The sequence below is a fragment of the Schistocerca serialis genome, chromosome 5 (genome assembly GCF_023864345.2).
Source record: "Schistocerca serialis cubense isolate TAMUIC-IGC-003099 chromosome 5, iqSchSeri2.2, whole genome shotgun sequence".
Lineage (NCBI taxonomy): Eukaryota > Metazoa > Arthropoda > Insecta > Orthoptera > Acrididae > Schistocerca > Schistocerca serialis.
The window spans coordinates 608459000-608482266 of record NC_064642.1 but is presented as its reverse complement, the minus strand read 5'-3'; the positions used below and the strand labels follow the sequence as shown (position 1 = coordinate 608482266).

Below are 23267 nucleotides of genomic sequence, written 5' to 3'. Positions count from 1 at the left end.
TTGTTAGTTCGAGTAGCCAGCACTTTGCGCCTGGACCAAAGTTCTTGATCTGTTGAGTTATTATATCATCTACCCCTGCTTCTTTTCCGACTTTGTGCTTGTTTAGAGCCGAGTTAAGGTTGTTCAGACTGAAAGGTCGAGACAGAAACTTACCTCCTTGCTCGGGCTCCCTTTCCAGGGTATGTCTCCCGATTTTACTGGTATGGTCACGTTTACCGTTTTTCAAGAGCTGATATGCAATCTGGTCTGCCTTCACATTTGTATGTGTATTTGATTGGGAGAAATCGTTGTTGAGACATCGTAACAATCTTCAGGCCTTTTGGCTGCTTCTACTCATTTCACATTCTGTCATCATTTTAATCCACTGTTCTCTCTCCACCTCAGAGATTGATGAGAGAGTATTCTGTGCAGCCAGATAAGTTTCCTTGCTATAAGGATTTTCTTCATATAGCTGGTAATATTCGTCCAGCAGAGCAGAGCAGCAGATATATTGGCCTACGCCCTCTTGGAATTGATGCCTTGGAGCAGTATTTTACAGTGTGAACTCAGCTCCCCTACTCTTCAGGTATGGGTGGTACAGACCGAATCTCCTTGGCCAGCATGTTAGAAAATTTCGTCCAATCAGCATTCTTGAAGTTGTATCTCCGTTTGGAACTCCTGTGGCCTTATTTTCTACAGGTCAGTTGGCACTGATTATCTGAATCCCTTGTCTTACAAATATGCCCCTTCCGTACTGAGAGTGTGGTATTTCTGCAGTTAATATCATTCCCAGTATTTTTCGTCATCTCTGCCGCTGTTCTCTGTGGGTCTCTTGTATGCACAGGACATAATGTTTTTTGTCACAGCATAGGCTGGATAACAGATGTTCTTTGGCTGATAGTGTAGCTGATCATTGATATCCTGCATACTGGTGGGAGTTGCCAGTGTTAAGAAGTTTTTTGTGGACACTTTAATTCTAAGGAGCCTGCTGTGGCTTAATCATCCACTCAGCACCACCCCCCTTTCTATCACGATAACTAAAATGCAATGATATATACATGCAGAAACAGTTAAAAAAGTAAATGATAGTTACGAAGAGCTGCACACAGGTGATAATTGAATTACATTACGAAGTAATTAGTTTCCTTACTAGTCATTAATCAATATGGGAGAAAATGGCAACAGTTACTTGACTACTGAATGACAAACAGTTTAAGTGTAAAAAAATGATTTAGTGAACTAAGGACATTGAAAAATGTGCCCTACATTACAATAAATCCTTATTGTAAGGGAATGACGATTGACCTAGTGAATAAGAAGTTGACCATGTAGTTGAAGGAGCTCCTACTCTAGATGATGTGGAGAGTGATCTGATCAACCACTTTAGTCTGCACTTTAAATGCTACACCCAACTATCTAATAGTATGGTGATCAATAGTGAAAAATCTAATTAGAAAAAATAGAAAATTTGGTTAGTAATGGCGACACCAAGAACAAATGCACCTAAGGGCTTCAATGCAAAAACTTTTACGAAGTCCCTATAATGATGGAGAGCCAAAACCGTAACTCCAGGAACATTTAGCTCCTCCTCAATAGCAAATCACATATTTTCAGGAGACCAATACACACAGTTGTGTTTTTTAACTCTTCCATTTAAACTAAAACTTACTTCATCAAATGCCAGAGAACACATATATAAAAGTTAGGATTACTTTCACTGCAGATCACTAACCATTCATGGAATTTCCATCTTTGATCAGATCACCATCATTGAAGGAGTGTAGTGTTGCAGGCTTATAAGGGTTCAAATATTAAGTTTCTCTTTAGACTTCTATCAGAAAATTGTAGTTACTTAGGTCTGTATTGCAGATTTATTGGGGGATTGAACAAACGCCTGTGCAGTAAGCTGCAAATTTCTTCAGTAATTACTAATTTTCGGTGGCTGCTGTATGGTAAGTCATATATAAAACCTGTCACTTCAAACCTTCGATTTAATTTGTAGATATACCGCCCACACAATGACTATGTATTCAGAAATTTTTAAACTAAAGATTGTCTTGCATCTTCATAATTTCGATAAAATTTCCACCATATCTGTTAAGTAAACATCCACTATTATGCAGACAATTTTCTCTTCATAACATACACCTTTCATGCTTACCAATGAATGTACAAATGACGCCAAGGCTCACTCACATGTAAATAACATATCAGTTCTGCCATTACTTTTTAAACAAATTTCGCTGCATATAGGTTTCGCGATTTTTCAGTGTGGCAGATATTAATTAATTACTTTTCTAAAATCTGACCACGGACAGATATGTGCAGTGCTTAATGACTTACGTCACACCAGGTATATTTGTGCTTGTTAATGTTCAGTGAAATTTCTGGTGGTGCTACGCTAGAACAAAAATAAAAAATAAGCTTGTGCTTGTTCACCCTTTTCTCGTCTGATGGATATATCTAATGAATGTCTTTTTCATATTTCCACTAGGCCCTATCAGTGCTTCAGCAATTTTTTGCCGTCTTTTAGGTGGTCATTTGTGCTGTGGATCTCACAAGCACCTGCCATCTATAGCCTAGTATCATCATTACCTATAGCCTAGTATCATCACATTCTCTTCAGAGCATTCTATTGTCCATGCAACTCATGTCAACAAAGAAGCTTATTTGAAAAATAGCAGACGAATGCGCTGTGTGCTATTAGCGCCACAATGGAGAATATGCAAATTTTCTTTGGTAGTTACCTGAAAGACCAATAACGAGTCGGACGCGAGTGAACACGTGTGAATGTGAATTGAACATGAGCAAATGTGTCTGATCATGCTCAGCTGTCATTCCACCAGAGAGAATTCTCGTTCGCCTTTATCTGCTAAAGTGTAAACTAGGATTAATACCTGTGCTCATTTCTATTACCAGTATACATGCTACAGCGAGTTTTCTGATATGCTATGACTTTTCTGTGCAGTAGCGATAACTGTGAATACATATATCCAGACTTTTATTAACTAGTGTTTTCATATCTACATCTACATCTACATGATTACTCTGCAATTCAAATTTAAATGCTTGGCAGAGAGTTCTTCGAACCACAATCATACTATCTCCCTACCATTCCACTCCCGAACAGCGCGCGGGAAAAACGAACACCTAAACCTTTCGGTTCGAGCTCTGATTTCTCTTATTTTATTTTGATGATCATTCCTACCAATGTAGGTTGGGCTCAACAAAATATTTTCGCATTCGGAAGAGAAAGTTGGTGACTGAAATTTCGTAAATAGATCTCGCCGCAACGAAAAACGTCTTTGCTTTAATGACTTCCATCCCAACTCGCATATCATTTCTGCCACACTCTCTCCCATATTATGTGATAATACAAAACGAGCTGCTCTTTTTTGCACCCTTTCGATGTCCTCTGTCAATCCCACCTGGTAAGGATCCCACACCGCGCAGCAATATTCTAACAGACGACGAACGAGTGTAGTGTAAGCTGTCTCTTTAGTGGACTTGTTGCATCTTGTAAGTGTCCTGCCAATGAAACGCAACCTTTGGCTCGCCTTCCCCACAATATTATCTATGTGGTCTTTCCAACTGAAGTTGTTCGTAACTTTTACACCCAGGTATTTAATTGAATTGACAGCCTTGAGAATTGTACTATTTATCGAGTAATCGAATTCCAACGGATTTCTTTTGGAACTCATGTGGATCACCTCACACTTTTCGTTATTTAGCGTCAACTGCCACCTGCCACACCATACAGCACTCTTTTCTAAATCGCTTTGCAACTGATACTGGTCTTCAGATGACCTTACTAGACGGTAAATTACAGCATCATCTGCATAGGCCAGAGTTTCTTACAAGTGCAGCCCTCCACGACTACCGTCACATGCCCTTTAGCGTTTCCAAAAGCCTGAGTTGGAAGTGTTACTTACGCCACTTTCAAGATGGCGACACACATATGTTGGATATGGAAATGGCATCTTCTACGAATCGTTTGGGAACATCAAATATGCTAACAAGGGACGTATCTGACGAGTATGGCGTTTTATTTTAAGATAATTTTCGAATGAGTAAAATCAATTTTGAAAGCCATATTTCAGGCTCTGTACAAAAGTCTAATTCAAGCCTTGCTAGATGAGGCACCAGCTCACATTAAATTACAAGTACATAGAAATATCTGGCAACTGGAGTCACTATAGTATTTGTATTGCATTCTGAAGAGTACTATTTCTAAATTTTTATGTTATTTACAATACACCAAAGATATATCAGAAAGTAAGGTTTTTGTAACCTACAGATCTACTAAAGAGACTGGCTACACTACGCTTGTCCATCCTCTTTTAGAATACAGCTGCATGGTGTGGGATCATTAGCAGATAGGACTGATAGTGTATATGGAAAAAGTACAAAGAAGGGCAGCACGTTTTGTATTATTGCGAAGTAGGGGAGAGAACGTTACTGCAGAATTTGGGATGGACATCATTAAAAGAAATGGGTTTTTTGCTGCGGAGGAATCTTCTCATGAAATTCCAGTCACCAAATTTCTCCTCTGAATGCGAAAATATTTTGTTGAGGCCGACCTACATAGGGAAAAACGATCACCACGATAAAATAAGCGACATCAGAACTCGCATGGATAGAAATAGATCTTCGTTTTTTCCACACACTGTATGAGATTGGAATAATAGAGAATTGTGAAGATGATTCGATGAACCCTCGGCCACGCACGTAAATGTGATTTACAGAGTATCCATGTAGATGGAGATGTCCCAACATCTTAGCATTTTTTTAGCGTCAGAGTTAGTCAAGGTTCTGGTAAGTCACAGCTGCTGTAAATGTACATTTATTTAACCAGTATGGCACTTTATTTTGTAACCATACTTTGTACTACTGTGCAGAACAGTCGGGAGGACGGCGGTTCAATCCCGCATCCGGCCATCCTGATTTAGGTTTTCTGTGATTTCCCTAAATCGCTCCAGGCAAATGCCGGGATGGTTCCTGTGAATGGGACTGGCCGACTTCCTTCCCCGTCCTTCCCTAAACCTCGCTGTTTGGTCTCTTCCCCCAAACAACCCAACCCAACCCAATGATAGCACTAATACAAACAATGGTATACTAGTATTGGACTTTAATGAGGGTCAAGAAAAGTTTGAAATCCCTAGAGCCACAAATAAATTTCCATCTCACAGTAAAGGCAATTCACACTGGCATTCAGGCTGTCATGGCACCGATACGTCAGGGTGTATTCACACTGTCTGTCACGTCACGTCACATTAGGTCAATTCAAGTCATGTGATCTCAACTCGCATGCCTGCCCTCAACTGTTTTCACTCCGACATATAAATAAAAAATCGAATTATAAAGAACGAATAACAAAGACCTGGAGTAATAATTGATATCAATCATGAAAAGAATGACCTAATGAAAACACAATGAAACAAGTTATGGAGGACAAGAGGATGGCTGTATGCATGTATATAAGGAGGAAATGAGCTTGGAAGTCTTGTGATCAACAATAGACAATAACAGGAGCCATCAAAACTAGTTCCCAAGAAACCTTGATGTGCCATGGCGTGACATGACGGCAAAAATCTATCATTATACTTAAATAAAAAAGTACATTTACAGTATTGACTGTTTTACAGCAAGTGAAGCTCAGGAAATTCATATACTCAGTTTCAATATATTTACCCAATTTCACCTCAAGCGATCATGTGTTTCTACTCTATTATAAATATAAAATAAGCGGTTGTGAAGAGTTGCTGAATACTAGAACCATACTCTTATCACAGTTGTTTAAGAATATTTTGCCACTTAGTGAGTGCTTATTACTTAGTTGAAGACTAAGCACATTTTTTCTCATGACGCTAACTGTACACATACATAAACAAACGATTCTAGATCTGCAGCTCTCTGTACTGTCGAACGAATCAGAGCAGAATGAGAATACTTCCATCTGTCGGCAGTTGCTCAAGCTCATAGGTGATGGTGGACGAAGCGACATTGTGCAAAAAAGTTAAAATCTTTTTAACTCCAGTATCTTATGTTAAGTTGGCATGACAGTGTACAAGTATGGTGTTTCCACGTGTTAGGAGACAGTGCGAGTGGTTGTGGTTAGAGAATGCATGTGTATGTAAATTTGGGTTTACATGGTCATTACTGAGACATATTGACTTGCACACATAAAGATGTGTGTGTTAACATCCAAAATCGCACGTCGTTGAAACTGGTGCACATAGAAATGAAAGTTGAAACCCAATCTATTTACCTGCACATGGTGGCTTCCTCCCACTACTTTTTCATCATCTTCGTGAGATGGCGCTTCTTGCCGAATGGCGGAGCTGACACTGTGGAAATTTTATGTTGTTTCTGAGGTCTGAAACACAATGGCAGTAACAAAAAAGTGGCCGTTACAGTATGCTGTGCAATTTCTGGAACTCTATGAAGAACATCTGTGTTTGTGGAACATTAATCTTGGTACTTATAAAGACAGACATATGAACAAAGAAGCAACAAAAGATATTGTTAAAGGAAGGAGGGGAAATGTAGCACATTTTGATGAAAATGGAATAAAAGCTAAAATCTGAATTTAGCGAAAGGCATACATGTTAGAGAACAACAACGTTAAGAATTCAGTGTGAAGTTGTTCTTCAGCGACCGCAATTTATAAGCCAACGTTCTTATGGTTTTCCATTGATGATCTGTTTTGAAGAACATTGCAGTAGCAAGAGAAGATGAAAGCAGTTTGATTAGATCCCACACTAAAGAATCTTTTCTCTGAATAGTAGTGTCTATCTGTTCATTCGAGAACTGTTTTCGAAGCAAGTTTTGCACTCATTTTCCAACTCCCTCATCAGCATTGTAGACGCTCCCAACTCATTTCTCCTTACAATTTACTTCCAAACCCAACATCTGCATGTTCTCTCTTTCCTGTTTAGGCGTTCTGCTTATTTTTGAATTGGAATTAAAGCCACGACTCGAATGCGCAAACGTACTGTGTTAATTCAGTTGGTGAGATACTGAAAAGCTAAACTGGACATGCTTGGACTGAAAAGTCTCACGCCCATGTGAAAGGTCGCTGGTGCACACTGAAGTCAACAGGCGCATGTATACACGACCTTTTTTTTTTCTTTATTGTGATTTCATTCCCCTGCCCCATATGGGCAGGGGAGGGCTGTCAGCGTCACAATCCGCCGCTCTTCAGCCGAGTGACAAGACAACTAAAACAAGAATAAAATGATACATACATAAGGTGATAAAATAGGGGAACATAAAACAGAGTAAGGGGAGAAAATGGAGGTAAAGATACACCGACATGTAGACGTTCATGAGGGACAGTTAAAAAAGTCACCAGAAAGATAAAAAACACAGTTGGCGATTCTTAAAACACAGAGAAGACACTGAATGCACATGCACAGGTTAAAAATCGGCCACAGTATTAAAAACACTCCGGAACAACACACTTAAAACCCACTTGGAGCACACACGACGAAGAATAAAACTGTCAAGTGGGACATGCCGCGGGAAAGGTCAGAGAGGATGGTTGGTTGGTTGGTTGTTTCGGGGAAGGAGACCAGACAGCGAGGTCATCGGTCTCATCGGATTAGGGAAGCACGGGGAAGGAAGTCGGCCGTGCCCTTTGAAAGGAACCATCCCGGCATTTGCCTGGAGCGATTTAGGGAAATCACGGAAAACCTAAATCAGGATGGCCGGACGCGGGATTGAACCGTCGTCCTCCCGAATGCGAGTCCAGTGTCTAACCACTGCGCCACCTCGCTCGGTGGTAGAGAGGATGGAAAAGGAGGGGAGAGCAATGGGCAGCAGGGGAAGCGTCGGGATGAAGAGTGTGGGGGCGTCAGCTGGTACACTAAGAGGCAGGAGACACGTGGGGCAGGAGATGAAGAGGGAAGACAAGGCAGGAGGACGTGCAGAGACACTGAAAGGGGGCACAAGAGAGGGAGGGGAATAGAAGGGGAAGCCGCTCAGGAGGATGGAGGGGGAGGAGAGGGAGCCCTGAGGAGGAGGCAGGAAGATGGGGTTAGAGTTAGTAGGAAGGGTAGATCTCAGGGCGAAGCTCATCATACGGGAGGGGTAGATGGTGGAAGTTGCATTGGGAAAGGAGATGGAGGGTGTGGAGATGGAAAGAGGGTGGGACACAACGGTAAAGGCGTGGCAACTGGGTGGGGGTGGAGAGGAAGGGAGACACCAGGGGGTGAGGGAGATCAAGGCGGTGGACAATATAAAGGGTGCGGATGTGTTCAGGGAAAAGGAATGGTGGGGGAAGGGGATGAGGCTGTAGAGGATGTGCGTGGGGGACGGAAGGCAGATGCGGAAGGCGAGGCGGAGCGCATGGCGTTCGAGGATTTGGAGGGCTTTATAGAACCGAGGAGGGGCGGAAATCCAAGCTACGCTGGCATAACAGAGGATGGTGCGGATCAAGGATTTGTAGGTGTGAAGGATGGTGGAAGGATGCAGACCCCACGTCCGGCCGGACAGGAGTTTCAGGAGGCGGAGGCGGCTGTGAGCTTTGTGTTGGATGGTAAGGAGATGGGGAGTCCAGGTGAGGTGGCGGTCGAGTGTGAGGCCAAGGTATTTGAGGGTAGGAGTGGGGTGGATAGGACGGCCATAAATGGTGAGGTAGAAATCATGGTGGCGGAAGGAGCTGGTGGTGCGGCCTATGATGATCGCCTGTATACACGACCTTGTAAATCCGACTTTTAAATCATGCCAGTCAAATCCCTGCTTAAATCGTACCCAGATAATTAGTCTGTAGCGATCTCGACCTTGTCAAAAGTTCGATCGAGTTATCGATATTGTCAGCCAATTTATTGATTGTGTTTAACTTTAGAATGTGAGTTTTGTCACAAAACTTTTGTGCATTGAAAGGAATAGCGAAGAGTTTTCAGTGAAAAAAATGAAATAATAAAAACTAGTTAGGGTGATTGTGTTGTATGTGTGGCCTTTATAGATACATATAATGTGACATACTCATGTGTGGTCGCAGAAGTTGAAATTTATATAGTACACCTTTACAACAAAAACAAGCAAGAGGTAAACGTCTTTAGTTTTAGTACATTAGTTCTCCATCAGAGTAGATGCCATATTCGTATAAAACGTTTCATCGGGTGACAAGAGTCTTTTCTGTATATATTGCGTTGTTTACTGTTACCCTATCATTGGCGAATTTCGAACTTGATTGTTCAACCCATTTGGAGAAATGCAAATGATAGTTTACTACTAATATCTGATCATGTTTGTGCTGATCAGAGCATGATAAATATATAGATCTAGTCGTATTTTTTCTTTTCACTGATATATTCGAGTCTTGAAATTAAGCGCCCTGATCTTGTTTGTTTGGATGAGAATCATTCCTATATTTGTAACATAGTTATAATATCACAGTAGAATGACATGATCCGTTTTCTTGTTCCTCCTATTCAGTTCTACGTGACTTGAAGCTACTGTGCCAGTCTCACAAATTGCCTCTAAATGCTTCTATCTTGTGCTACTTCTTCCTGATTATTTACTCCCAGCATGATGCATAGGGTTTTAATTTCATTTATCCATGAACTCCTGGGTCTCGACATTGGTCTATTACCAAATCTCTTCTTCATGAATATTCTTGAAACCACTAGATCCTCTTTCATATAAAGACGGCCTCACCACTAAATTCTTCTGGAATGTATTGTGCTCATTACTGTTGCTTTTCATGATAACATATGGGTTTCGGTGTTGTGTCTGCTCTTCCATCTTTGCAATTTAGTTAAACTCCATGTTTCTGCTTCATAGGTTAGGATTTGTTAAACAGCATCTTTTTAGTGCCAGTAATATAAACTGTAGAAATGTCTACTAGCATCTTGCAGTCTCATTTTCACTTCTGTTTGTTCCTCTATCAATGCACCTAGAAATTTGAACTGTTAAATGTGGTTGAATTTATGTTTCCCAGTTGTGAGATGCAGCTGGTTGTCTTGTTCATCTCGTCTTTTAACTATTGTGTATTTTGTTTTTGATTGTTTACTCTTAGGGTTTTGGATGCTTCTTGTATGAGCTCCACAAATAACTGTGTAGTATCTATTTCTCTTTTTCTAGTGAGCATTATTTCATATGCATAAGCTAAAACCTTAAATTTTTTTCGTTGTTGGAGTCCACCAGGTACTAGCTTGAGTTTCATCACAACTCTCACCCCCAAGACACAGTAAAGTGAAGAGAAATAGACCATCTACTTGTCTTAGTCCAGTTTTATTTTTAAAATGGCCATATTTTATTCCATTTACCAAAAGACTATTTTTGTTGTCATCCATGCAAATTTTACAAAGATTTATAAGTTGACTTGAAATCACAAGTGTGCTAGGACTTGGTATTGCCTGTGAAAGGAGTTATTGGCAGTAGACAAATAATGTATTTTTTAGATTGAAATTTTCACTCTGCAGCAGTGTGTCTGCTGATATGAAACTTCCTAGCAGATTAAAACTGTGTGCTGGACTGAGACTTGAACGAGAAACTTGCCTTTCACAGGCAAGTGCTCTACTAGGTGATCTACCCAAGCAGGATACGCGTGACGAGGTACTGGTGAAAGTGAGACTGCGAGGACAGGTCGTGAGTCGTGCTTGGGTGGCCTGCTGGTAGAGCAATTGCGTGTGAAAGGCAAAGGTCCCAAGTTCAAGTGTAGGTCCGGCACAATTTTAATTTGCCAGGAAGTTTCATCATATTTTGTGTTTACATTTCTACGCTTTATTATTCTGATTATAAATATATTGCCATTAGTTGATCTATTTCTGTGAAATCCATTTTGATAATCCCTGTCTACTTTTTGATGTATTGTGACTATTAATAGTGCTTTCCATTCTGTTTGTATGTCTTAGTTTATGATTGCAGTACTTTTCCTGCACATTTGAGTATCTGTCAGATGGAATTCCATCCCTCTCAGTTGTCTTGCCATATTTTAAGTGGTTTATACTTCCCAGTACCTCTTCATATGTTGGTTCTGGAATTTGGTCATTGTTACCCTGGCGCTGCTGGAATTTATAATTTGTGCTTCTGGATCAGAACAGTCCAGCATATTGTCATAATATTCGTAGCTTGTTAATAAAATTTTGAGTGGTTCAATAATCTTACTGTCACTCCTATCCCTCAAGGCTCTAGACTTGTAACAAAAACCTCTTTTGGATTGTTGACTGTGGCACACATTTACCTGATGTGATTATTTTGATGATATTTGTGAGTAGATTCAGTTTGACATTTTAAGTATTGTTTCTATTTTGTACAGTTTATTTTTTTTACCTGTTTTTGTGCCTACCAGTAGATAAGTTTTATTTTAAGATTCTTATTTGCTTGTATCCATTTCCTTCATAATTTCACAATGTTACCTTCAGTTTCCTCATATTCTTAATCACACCAGCTCTTCTTGCCTTTCTTTACTCTCTACAGGTTATTCCTTGCAGCTGTGAGGATGACTGCTTTTATTCTGTTCATGCACTCGTTGCTGATCATTTCATGTTTTCAACCCTGCTACTTAAAACAACAAATCGGTTTGAAACTTCAACTTTGTATTTGGTCACATTTCTGGGCCCAATTTTCTTTTTAAGTGGTGCTTTCAGCCTGATTCTCATTGTACCTATTCCTAGATTATGTATTGATCCCATTTCTGCTCCTTGGAAGGATCATATGACACTAATTGCCTTTATGTGTCTGTTGTCTGTGAGTAAGTTAGAAAATGGCCTCTTTTCCAACTGTTCCATTAGAATCTCCTATCATCTTTGTTATTAATTGGTGCAGGACAGTTTATTAGTGTGTTGCTTCAAGGGTATTATTGTGAATAGAAAATCATTTTAGGTGCAGAAGACTGCTCCAAACACTTCCCCAGGGGGTGGTTAGGGGAATGCCCATCCATCAGAGATGAAGGGTACCAAGGAGGTAGAATACTCAGGGTGGATCAAAACCAGCACCGCTGACTTACAGGGGGTAGAGGAATTTACAAAGGCTGAGAGATGAAGACCATACAGAAAAAGACCCAGTCCTCCAGGTTGGGGGTTGCATTTAGCACTAGTAACCTGTCTATGTAAAAGTTCCTAGATTAAAAATATCTCACATATGTGTTATTTTAGACATGGGTCCCAAAATATGATGAGCTTTAGCTGGAAAACAGATACGAGATTGAGAACAAGAAATGTATTCTTTGGAAGATTTAGACATTATGGAAAAGAAAATTAATTTTGGACAAATCATTGGAAAGACTGTGTGGGAAGCTAGGCATTGATCTGTAGCTTTCAGTGCAGTATTGAGCTTTCTCTGCAATATTTATTTCAATTAGCTACACATGCAAAGTTCTTAAAAACACATGTAATGCACAATATGCCAATTAATTTTGATATGAGATTTCAGTTTCTCTGTTACTAATAAAGCATTAATTATGTCAATGAATACTGTAGCATTTAATAACTCATTATTGTCGCCACATACTTTGTTAATCATGTAATTCTATCTGAACTTCTCACATTGAAGCTCAAGTTGCTAGTGTAGTATAAGTTCATCTGGCTTTGTCTAACAACTGAAACTGTCTTGCAAGTTGCAAATAAATGTTCACAACTGATAACATGGATTTTGGTAACAGTGCTAGATGCGACACATGTAAAAGTTGTTACAGGTCCGGCCTTAGGAAATGTGTTGGAAACATGTCCATCATTTATATTAATAGCCTTAAAGGTTTTGCAGATGATGCAGTCATACACATTATTGAAGAACTGTCAGAAAAAAATCTGCTCGGATATTATCTGCTCATGATCAGATTTTGAAGTGGTGCAAAGATGGGCAACCAAGTTTAAATGTTCAAAAATGCAAAATTTTGCACTTCAAAAAATGCACAACCTGGAAAATATGATTATTAATTGTATGGCAATTCCACATCACTTTAGAAATACAAGTGAAATGTGTACATAATTTCCAAATCTGCAGACATATTATGTATGTAATTTATTACACCTACTGTAGGTTCCATGAAGACTGTTTGGCTTTCAGGATATGAATTTTGAGGGCACTCCTCAGTAATGTGTGTGTTAGTCTGTCGTCGAGAGCCACAGGTGCACTCTGCGGTGGTAGTCTTTCCCATATATGCAGTAAGATCACCAAGTCTCCCATGATTGATATGGATTCTGCTGAGTGTACTCCATGTCCTCTGGAAGAGGTCAGGTACCCGTGATTGGTTGTTGGCTTGGAGTAAGCTATGCTGGAGTGTTCTCCCAGGGGGCTAACCATTCTTTTGTGGGTTTGTGCATGGTGCACATGGGGCCCCTAGTTATTGCAGCCCATTCCTCCTTCACCATGTCCTCCCCCCCCCCCCCCCCCCCCATCATGGTACCTTCCCCATTGCCAACTCCCCCCCCCCTCCCTTCTCTCTTATCAGTGTTTTTATTTATATCAATCTGGCAATCCAACTGGTTCCTGGTATTCCTTGCGATTTTGTTCCTCTTGCCTGTTCTCTGTCATCATTTTTGGGGCTTTTGGTGCCTCCCCATTTCTTTTGTGTGAGCCATTTGGGGTGGAACTCCCTCCTTCGTATATATGGCATGGATTCCTCTCCTCTCCTTACTTCCCTGCCATAGCACCAATGCACCTCGCTAGGTCACCAGCACATGTAGCCAGGCCGCATGGCGGGGCTGTTTTGTCCCATCTGAATGAGCCCCCTGATAACACAGGGATCGCACTAGTGATACCTGAGCTGTTACCTCCCCATGTATGCCAAGGAGTGGTTGCTTGTCTTCCTGGAGCATCAGAACTCCTGGAAACAGCCACTGTGCCAGACAGTCCTTGCTGTGGCTGGGTGGTACCCGTGGGGAGAGCCCCTGATCAGAGTGGGTGGTATCAGGGCGGATCTTTGGCATGTGAAGCATATCAAGCTGCAAAAATCTGGCTGTTCTCAAATGGCCATCTCGTTGAGAGGTAGTGGATGATTGAATGCTGCTTCGTATGACCCTGCAGCCTTCCCTTCCCTGGCCAGACTCACTCTGTTGGGATGAAACATTATCCCCATTACCTGATCAGTACTAGAGTGGAGAGCAGCTATGAAGGCGGGTCAGGGTCGGATGCGCAGAAGCATGCGAAATTGTACCATGTGACTCACAGCCAATCATGCGCCAGTGACATTCTTGTCGTCATTCTGTGCAGGTCATGCTGTGTTATTTAAGTCGTAGTGTTCCATGCTGAGTGCTGACTGCCTTCATAATATTCATTATGAGTGATGATAAGCAATCTCGCCAAGTGCTACACCAACAGGCAAGAGGAATAGTGTTCTGTGTGGACCAATACTTTAAGAGACAATCTTTCGCTGAATCGACGCCGGCACAAGGCGCATGTCATGCCATTGCCAAGTGCTAGGAACAGACAGCTGAAGCCTGTGGTTTTGGTTTCAGGACTGTTTAGAGAATATCCAGCGAAGCTAAGATGTCAATGCGAGCCTGCGGCTCAGCTGTTTTCAAATCGCCAGGGAGACAACACAACTGCAAAAAGGAAGTGGGTGAGCTAGATGATTTTGCGAAAAACATTTTGCAGCACATAGTGTTCAGCATGTATGCTGAAGGCGAGTATTCAACAGCAGAGAAACTAGTTTTGCGTATGAAAGAAGCTGAAAAATTTAATGGAAGCAAATGGACTATGTTGAGGATACTGAAAGACATGCGGTTCAAGTATTAGAAAACGAACGATGGTAGGAAATTATTAATGGAATGAAGTGATATTGTAGCTGCAAGGACTGTGTTTTTGAGGATAATGCAGGAGATCAGAGAAACTGGCACATGTCGAATTTATTACTTAGATGAAACTTTCGATAATCAGAACCACACAAGGGCTATGTGCTGGAAAATGTGTGATGGATATGGTGTATTAAAAGTTCCTGTTGGTTAGGGTAACAGAATTACAGTGCCCCCCAGGGGATCCACAACTCTTTTGTGGATACGTGTGTAGCGAGCACGGGACCCCGAGCTAATGTGGCCTTCCTTCCTTTCCGGGCTGCATACCTTCCCTTTCCGTATCCTTCCCCATCCCCCATCTTCGCCCCTCCCCTCACCTCTGGCTCTTTCCTTCCCTTTCTCTCCCTCTGGGAGTATGGTTTGTGCCTACGTCCGGAGACGGACGCTTGTAAATGTACCGCACTCTTCGCCTTCCTTGCTTGTATGTCTTCATCTTTCTTCGTCCTTCTCTTTTCCTTACCTCTTCTCTTTACCTCTTCTCTTTACCCTTTTCTCCGCTGCGGCGTTTGAGACCTCTCTTCTTTCCTTTCCCTGTCTCTTTCTTCCTCCCTGTGCGTGTCTGAAGGCCGACCCACGCACTTCCATGCGTAGCCGGTGACGGGGTAACGCGTAATTCCCCGCCCCGGGTAGACAGGTAGGACACGTACGTACCCCCTGGTAACGGCCAGGCCCAGGGAGGGGTGATTACCCGAGCTGATACCTTCCGAAAGTGCCGATTGGTCCCTCCGTCCGTTTGTCGGGAGGTGTGACCTGAGGTGTGAACAATCACCTAAGGCGGGTGTGCCCTCGGTGAGGGCCCCCACAAGGGAGGAGCGCGCCATCGGAGACGCCGGTAATCATGGGGGATTCTTCCGCAATGGTTTCCTCACCTTCCACTATGTCTGCTCACAAACGTAAGTTCACTGAGTCTCAGCCACAGACGGTTCTTCCATCGTTGCCACAGTTCCTTGTTGTTTCTCGGTCTGACGAAGGTCACGACTTTTCCACGGTCAACCCTTTCATTATTCAGAAAGGTGTCGACGCAATTGCGGGTCCTGTAAAGTCTTGTTCCAGATTACGGAATGGCACCCTGTTGTTAGAAACACACAGTGCCCTCCAGGCTCAAAAATTGCTGCGTACGTCTCTGCTCCACACCTTCCCTGTCCGGGTGGAACCGCACCGTACCTTAAATTCCTCGCGTGGAGTCGTTTATACACGCTCCCTCGATGGATTGTCTGACGAAGAAATTCAGCACTACCTGTCTGACCAGGGCGTCACTGCTGTTCATCGGGTTATGAAAAGGGTTGACTCGAACATCATTCCGACCCGCACTGTCTTCTTGACATTTGACAAAGTTCAACTCCCATCAAAAATCAAAGCAGGCTATGAGATAATTTCCATTCGCCCTTATGTCCCAAACCCTACGCGTTGCTATCGGTGTCAGCGGTTCAATCACACCAGCCAGTCCTGTTCCAATCCGGCCAAATGTGTTACGTGTGGCAGGGATGCCCATGAGGGTGCTTGTCCACCTCCATCCCCTCGCTGCATCAACTGTATGGGTGACCACGCTGCTTCCTCTCGAGATTGCCCTGTTTTTAAGGACGAAAAGCTGATCCAGGAAATAAGAGTGAAGGAAAAGGTGTCGACCTTTGCTGCTCGAAAGTTACTCGCCAGTCGACAACCCACCGTGCCTCAGAAAGGAACATACAGCACTGTTCTTGCTTCTCCTCGGCCAACAAAGGAGGCGGCCACGCAGACTTGCGACCTTACATTTAGTACCACGGTCGTCAGATCGGCCAGCGCAAAGATCGCCCGTTCAACCTCACCACTTTCGCCTGCCCACTCTATGGCTCACCCTTCGTCGGGTTCTGCTAAATCTCGAGCCCAAAAGTCAGACGCCAAGTCTTCAAAAAAAGAGCATTCTCGTGAAGAGTTTTTACGTACTGCAACTTCACAACCATCGGTTCCTCCTTCATCTAAACATACCTCCAAGAAGGCTACGAAGAAACACAGTTCCTCTCCTTCTCCGCCAAGGCGTGTCCCATCTACAGCACCACCTGGCGGAAATCGCCCTCGGCCATCTTCTGTGTCGCCGAGGCGCACTGTTGGTGGCCGGTCAACTGGCCGATCGTTGCTGGCAGGAGCTGCTCCTGACCAACCTATGGATCAGGATCTTCTGCCTTCGACTGAATGCCATTCCATGCTGTCGGTCGCAAGCTCTGAGCAGTCGTTGAGTTGACAGCACCCTTGGTGACGTTCCTCCATTTTCTGTTCACCCTATGTCCATTATCCACTGGAATATCCGCGGCATTCGCGCCAATCGGGAGGAATTGTCGATCCTCTTAAGATCCTACTCGCCGGTCATCTTCTGTCTTCAGGAAACAAAGCTGCGTCCCCATGACCGCTTTGTTCTCCCTCATTTTCAGTCCGTCCGATATGACCTCCCCTCTGTTGAAGGCACTCCAGCCCATGGAGGACTCATGATTCTGCTCCATGATACTCTCCATTATCACCCAATCCCCATAAACACTTCCTTCCAAGCTGTCGCCGTCCGTCTTTCCCTTTCTGGATACACGTTCTCTCTTTGTACGGTATACATTCCATCGTCTACACCAATGGCACGAGCTGATCTCCTTCATCTTCTTGATCAGCTTCCACCCCCCTATTTGCTGGTTGGGGACTTCAATGCCCACCACCCGCTTTGGGGATCTCCACATCCTTGTCCACGTGGCTCACTATTGCTAGACGTCTTCCACCAAGCGGATCTAGTCTGCCTCAACACTGGGGTCCCCACATTTTTGTCTGCCTCCACGGCAAATTTATCTCATTTGGACCTTGCGGTCGGTACTGTTCCGCTAGCTCGGCGCTTGGAATGGTTCGCCCTTGATGATACACACTCGAGTGACCACTTTCCATGTGTTCTTCGACTGCAGCCTCAACTGCCATATATGCGCTCGCGACGCTGGAAGTTTGCCCAAGCCGATTGGACACTTTTTTCGTCTCTAGCGACATTCGATGACCGTCGCTTTCCCAGCGTCGACGATGAGGTCACACATTTTACCGACGTTATTCTCACAGCTGCGGAACGTTCAATACCACGCACCTCCGAATTGCCCCGGCGCCCCCCAGTTCCTTGGTGGAACGAGGCATGCCGTGACGCAATACGTGAGCGGCGACGTGCTCTTCGCATTTTCCGTCACCATCCAACTTTGTCCAACTGTATCCGATATAAGCAGCTCCGTGCGCGATGCCGTCGCGTCATCCGCGATAGCAAGAAGGCAAGCTGGAAATTCTTTACTAGCTCATTTAACAACTTCACTCCCTCCTCGGAAGTTTGGAGTCGGCTTCGACGGTTCTCAGGCGCGCCTAGTTTCTCCCCGGTCTCTGGGCTCACTGTCGCGCATGATACCTTAGTGGACCCCGTCGCAATTTCTAACTCATTGGGTCAGCACTTTGCTGAGATTTCGAGCTCTTCAAATTACCCGCCAGCGTTTCTCCCGAAGAAACGTGCAGCGGAAGTGCGACATCTTGCTTTCTCCTCTCAAAATCGCGAAAGCTACAATACTGTTTTCTCCATGCGCGAACTCCAACATGCACTCTCTTCTTCTCGCTCCTCCGCCCCAGGACCGGATGGTATCCATGTCCAAATGTTGCTGCATTTATCAACCCATAGCCTGCGTTACCTCCTTCGCCTTTATAATCGAATTTGGACCGACAGTACCTTTCCCAGGCGATGGCGGGAAGCTATTGTCGTTCCCGTTCCGAAACCTGGAAAGGACAAACATCTCCCCTCTAGCTATCGTCCCATTTCTCTCACGAGTAGTGTCTGTAAGGTTTTGGAGCGTATGGTGAATTACCGTTTAGCTTGGTGGCTGGAGTCCCGCAGTCTTTTAACACCAGCCCAATGCGGATTCCGAAAGCATCGTTCTGCTGTTGACCATCTTGTTGCTCTCTCCACTTATATCATGAACAATTTTCTCCGGAAACGCCAAACGGTAGCAATATTTTTTGATCTGGAGAGAGCGTATGATACCTGTTGGAGGACAGGCATCCTCCGCACACTGTTCTCTTGGGGCTTTAGAGGCCGGCTGCCCCTTTTTCTTCGCGAATTTATGGCAGAGCGCACATTTAGGGTGCGGGTGAACACTACTCTCTCCCGTACTTTCTCCCAAGAAAACGGGGTACCCCAGGGCTCCGTGCTGAGTGTTGTACTGTTTGCCATCGCCATTAATCCAATTATGGATTGTCTCCTTCCTGATGTCTCGGGCTCCCTCTTTGTGGACGATTTTGCGATCTACTACAGCTCTCAACGGACCAGCCTTCTTGAAAGACGTCTTCAAGGATGTCTCGATCGCCTCCACTCGTGGAGCATCGAAACCGGCTTCCGTTTCTCACCCAGTAAGACCGTTTGTGTTAATTTTTGGCAACGTAAGGAGTTTCTTCCGCCCTCCTTACATCTAGGTCCTGTCAACCTTCCGTTTTCCGACGTCGCTAAATTCTTGGGTCTTATGTTTGACAGAAAACTGTGCTGGTCCTCCCACGTTTCCTATCTTTCGGCTCGCTGTCTGCGTTCCCTTAACACCCTCCGTGTCCTGAATGGTACCTCTTGGGGAGCGGACCGAGTGGTCCTTCTCCGCCTCTATCGCGCCTTAGTGCGCTCGAAATTGGATTATGGAAGCATAGTCTACTCCTCTGCTCGGCCGTCTATTCTTCGGCGTCTCGACTCTATCCACCACCGTGGATTACGTTTAGTGTCTGGAGCTTTTTACACCAGCCCTGTGGACAGCCTTTATGCTGAGACTGCTGAACCTCCGCTGTCCAATCGGCGGGCAGTCCTTCTGAGTCGTTATGCTAGCCATCTGTCTTCCATGCCTGCTAATCCAACCCATAACCCTTTTTTCGACGCCTCCTTTGATGTCGGGTATGCAGGCCGCTCCTCCTCCCTACTACCGCCGGGAGTCCGCTTCCGTCAACTGCTCCATTCTCTTTCCTTCCGCTTTCCTAAAACCTTCTTGACAACTTGGGGTACAGCACCGCCTTGGCTCCGTCCCCGGATCGACTTGCTCAGAGACCTATGGCAATTTCCCAAGGATGGTACCCCTACACTTGTTTACCGTCGGGCATTTGCTGCTCTATGTGCACAAATGACGGAAGCCACATTTATTTACACCGATGGCTCGAAAACATCGTTAGGTGTAGGGAGTGCCTATATTGTTGGCGACACCCCAAATCACTTTCGGCTTCCCGACCAGTGTTCGGTTTATACTGCGGAGCTTTACGCTGTTCTCCAGGCTGTCCACTACATCCGCCGCCATCAGCGGATACAGTACGTAATCTGCTCAGATTCTCTCAGCTCTCTCCTAAGTCTCCAAGCTCTTTACCCTGTGCACCCTCTGGTCCACCGGATTCAGGACTGTCTGCGCTTGCTCCACCTGGGGGGCGTCTCAGTGGCGTTCCTCTGGCTCCCGGGACACGCTGGTATCTGTGGAAATGAGGCGGCCGATATAGCGGCCAAGGCTGCAGTCTCCCTTCCTCGGCCAGCTCTTCAGTCTCTTCCGTTTACCGATTTACGGAGCGGTTTATGTCGCCAAGTTACTCATTTATGGCATGCGCATTGGTCAACACTTCCCCACAATAAATTGCGGGAAGTGAAAGCCCTTCCTTGCGCTTGGACCTCTTCCTCCCGAACGCGTCGTCGGGAGGAGGTAATTTTAGCTCGACTCCGGATAGGGCACTGTCTTTTTAGTCATCGACATCTTTTAAGCGGTGATCCTCCCCCACTCTGTCCCCACTGCTCTCAGCTGTGGACGGTCAGACACCTTTTAATTGAATGCCCCTATTTTAATCCGTTACGCTCCCGTCTACAGCTATCGCCTGATCTATCGTCGATTTTAGCAGATGACACGCGCTCAGCTGACCGCGTTCTACAGTTTATTAGTGGCAGTGAAATGACGTCAGTCATTTGAAGCTTTTTTTTGGGGGACAACCAACCCCTTTCTATAGTGGACTTTTAAGCATTCCTTCTGCCTTTAGTTTCTCAAATTTTCTGACTTTGTTTCCATTGCTGCTGATTTTAAATTTCGTTTTTTTCCTGTTTTCTACGTCACGGGCTGGGCGCTAATGACCATAGAAGTTTTGCGCCCTAAAACCACAAACAAAAAAAAAAAAAAAAAAAAAAAAAAAAAAAAAAAAAAAAAAAAAAAAAGAATTACAGTGCTTCATATCGGATCAGCAGATATTGGCTGTATTCCCCAGGGTAAGCTGATTTTTAAGGCATCAGTGGCTAAGAATTCTGAAGATTACCACTCTGAAATGATGTACGGTGTCTTCTAAAGGTGGTTTACACAACAATTATTGCCACATATTCCTGCATTTTCAGTTATAGTCATGGACAGTGCGAGCATCCACTCAGTGCAAGTGAACAAAGCTCCAAAAAACGAACTCCAAAAAGACAGACATTATTGCATGGCTGTCATCTAATGGTATACCTCATAACTCATCACATACCAGAGCAGAATTGCTGGTTCTTGTCAATCAGCACAAGCCTGTATACAAAGTTTATGAGATAGGTGAAATTGCAAAGCATTGTGGACACCATATCGTTAGATTACCCCCATGCCATTGCCATTACAACCCAGTCTAGCGCGTATGGGCTCAGGTGAAAGCATATATTGTGGGGAAAGAACAACGCATTCAAAATTGCAGATGTTGAGAGACTTACACATGAGGCAATAGACAGCATCTCAACATCTGCATGGACAGCTTGCGTAAGATACACAGAAAAACTGCAAGATGAAGGTTACAACAGGGAAATTGGCAAGGATAATTAGAAGAGCAGAGAATGTGTTGTAAGGATAACTCCCATTTGCATATTTCAGAAAAGCTGGTGGTGGAGGGGAGGATCTAGATGGCTCCGGTAGTGAAGCAGCCATTGAAATTAAGTGTGTTATGTTCAGCTGCATGGTGTGCCACAGGGTGGTCTGTTTTACTCTTGGCTACAGTTTGGCAGTAGCCGTTTGTCTTGGACAGCTGGTTGGTAGTCATACCATTATAAAAATCTGTGCAATGATTGCAGCAGACTTGCTTTCACAGGTGGCCCGGACCATGATGGGGGTTGGGTAAACCTGTCCCCAAGCCCTCCACCCAACAGTTTCCACTCACTCTGTCCTATCATCTCCTCCTCATTCTCACCTCCCACCCTGATTTGCAGCCCTCTACCAATGCATCCGCTCATCTTTGCCCACTCCTCTCCATTTTTTCTCCTTTTTTTCCCCTCGCCTTCCTGGCCCACAACCTCCTGATGCTGAGCCTGATGGCAGTCTAGTCCCTGCACACTCCACCAGACAGTGTTCTTTTCTCTCCCCACCTGTACACTACTATCCCTTCCCCTTCCCTGTCGTCTCCAAACTGCTGCTTGCATCCTACCTGGTAGTTGCGTTCTGGCCCAGGATGCTGCAGTTGCCAGTTGTGTGTGTGTGTGTGTGTGTGTGTGTGTGTGTGTGTGTGTGTGTGTGTGTGAGAGAGAGAGAGAGAGAGAGAGAGAGAGAGAGAGAGGAGTGCTTCCTTGTTTGTATGAATGATGTTTCTGCCTCTTTTACTGATGAAGACTGTGGCTGAAAGTTTTTTGTAAGTGTCTTTTAATTGTGCCTGTTTGCAACTTGACATGTTTGCTGCAGTAAGAAGCAGACTGTCTTTTCCACATTGTTGATATTTCTACCTGGAGTTTCCATTGTTCAACTTCTTATGGACTTCTATTTGTGTCTTCTCAGTGATAGTTCCCCTACCCACTTCAATGCCGCTCGTAGCACCATTTTTGCTATCGATCACACAATCCCCTCCCTTGCTCTTGTGGCTTCCCTACATTGGTCACCCAATGATGATCTCAGTGACCACTTTCTGGTGATTCTATTGTTCCCCTGCTATTACCAGGCAGACAGGCCCCCATATAGGGCATTCTGCAAAGCCAATTGGCATTTATACCTCTCTCAGATTGCATTGATGTGGTCATGAAAGACGTCTCTGCCACTATTCTTCGAGCTGCTGACACTGCTATCTCCCTATCCACAGGTCCCCCTCGTTGTCAGTCGGTACCATGGTGGATCAAGGAAGTAGCAGTCGCTATGCAGGACTGCCGACAGACACTGCAACAATTTAAACAGCATCCTTCACAGACCAACCTTAATGTTTGTAAGTGTCTCCATGCTAAGTCTCTCTACCTTATTAAGCAGAGTAAAAAGGAATGCTGTGTTTCATCCCTGGGAATATATGCCTCTTCAACACAGGTTTGGTCCAAGCTGGGCCTCCAGCGACAACTGTCCGGGGTCTTATCCTACAGGGTGCTCTGTGTAGGCTCTTGCAGAACACCTCACGACACACTTTGCGACAGCATCAGCATCCTCTTCCTATCCTGCTACCTTTCTCTGACAGAAACGCCAACTTGAAGAAACCCTCCAGTGTTTCAACACCCACCAAACTGAGTAGGGATTCTTGAAGACTCATACCTCTTAACATGACATGGCCCCAGGTCCGAATTCCATCCACAACCAGATGATCCAGTGCTTGGATGTT

The 23267-nt window shown here is 44.3% G+C and overlaps 1 protein-coding gene across 1 annotated transcript in view; it reads left to right on the top strand.

Annotated features, from left to right (window-relative positions):
• Positions 1-8791: 8791 nt before the first annotated feature.
• The window catches only part of LOC126481019 (nitric oxide synthase-interacting protein homolog), a 74705-nt gene continuing 60229 nt past the window's right edge, over positions 8792-23267 (top strand). The window contains exon 1 of the mRNA XM_050104478.1: positions 8792-9030. The gene's annotated coding sequence lies outside the window, so the exon portion shown is untranslated. The remainder of the gene's footprint in view (positions 9031-23267) is intronic.